Below are 1,555 nucleotides of genomic sequence, written 5' to 3' on the forward strand. Positions count from 1 at the left end.
TTGGTAAGGCTGGTCTCAAAACCCTGACCTTGTGATCCGCCCGCCTCAGCCTCCCAAAGTGCTGGGATTACAGGCATGAGCCACTGCGCCCAGCTTATACTGTATCTTTTAAATATGTACATATATTACTTGAATACATATATTACTTGATTAAAAATTAATCTCAATCCTCCTAGCCTATCATAGATAGTATGTATGTGTATATATATATATTTATGTATATATATACACGCACGCACACACACACACACAGACCACCCTTACAATTAGCAAGACACAGCAAGGACTCCTTTACTTTTATAGTGATCAAATTTTATTTTGTGTGTGTGTGTGTATATATATATATACATATTTTTTTTTCTTTTTACCTGCATCCTCTATAATCCAGTATATAGTGATAGAATTTTATTTGGGTGCATTTCCAATTAGTCTCCCTGTGATTATGTGTAACCCTACAATTAAGTTGTCAATGGAACATATGTAAAATTTATGTATACAACTTCCAGATCATGCTCTTAAAAGGCATGGGTGTTTTCCTTTTTCTCTTGCTTATCTCCCCATTGGCTGGAAGAGGGAAATGGTGAAGGTACACTGTCTTTAACCTTGCGGATGAGGAAAAGAACAGAGCCACAAGAGAGGAGTCTAGGTTTTCAGCACCATGGAACTACCATACCAGCCTTGAACTATTTGGATTGCTATGAGAGAGAGAAACTTTTATTTTGTTTAAGGTATTGTTTTGGTTTTCGTTATAGCAACTGAACAATGTATCTTCATGCACAAGGCATATGAAGAGGCAAATAAGACCAGCCTGAGTGGCTGAGTGCAGTGGCTCACACCTGTAATCCCAGGACTTTGGGAGACCAAGGCGGGCAGATCACCTGAGACCAAGAGTTCAAGACCAGCCTCACCAACATGAAGAAACCCCAGTCTCTACAAAATTAGCCAGGCATGGTGGAGCATGCCTGTAATCCCAGCCACTCAGGAGGCTGAGAAAAGAGAATCGCTTGAAGCCGGGAGGCAGAGGTTGCAGTGAGCTGAGATTGCGCTATTGCACTCCAGCCTGGGGAACAAGAGCAAATGAAACTCCGTCTACCAAAAAAAAAAAAAAAAAAAATGCCAGGGGCGGTAGCTCATGCCTGTAATCCCAGCACTTTGGAGGTCCAGGCAGCTGGATCACCAGGTCAGATTAAGACCAACATGGTGAAACTCCATCTCTACTAAAATACAAAAATTTACCCAGGCATGATGGTGCACGCCTGTAGTCCCAGCTACTAGGGAGGCCGAGGCAGGGAAATCACTTGAACCCAGGCAGCAAAGGTTACAATGATGGGATTGGGGGGAGAGGAGAGAGAGACACAGAGAGAAAGAGAGAAAGAAAATAAGCTACAGATGGATTTCAAGTCATATAGAAACTTTTTCTAGCTGGGCACGGTGGCTCAAACCTGTAATCCCAGCACTTTGGGAGGCCGAGCCGGGTGGATCACGAGGTCAAGAGATCGAGACCATCCTGGTCAACATGGTGAAACCCCGTCTCGACTAAAAATACAAAAAAAAA

At 42.9% G+C, this 1,555-nt stretch overlaps 1 protein-coding gene across 1 annotated transcript in view; it reads right to left on the reverse strand.

The window, feature by feature from the left end:
- Window positions 1-1,555, reverse strand: part of PCMT1 (protein-L-isoaspartate (D-aspartate) O-methyltransferase) — a 54,412-nt gene that overhangs the window by 40,613 nt on the left and 12,244 nt on the right. The gene's annotated exons all lie outside the window — the stretch shown is intronic.

Source organism: Cebus imitator, unplaced genomic scaffold (assembly GCF_001604975.1).
Source record: "Cebus imitator isolate Cc_AM_T3 unplaced genomic scaffold, Cebus_imitator-1.0 Scaffold341, whole genome shotgun sequence".
Lineage (NCBI taxonomy): Eukaryota > Metazoa > Chordata > Mammalia > Primates > Cebidae > Cebus > Cebus imitator.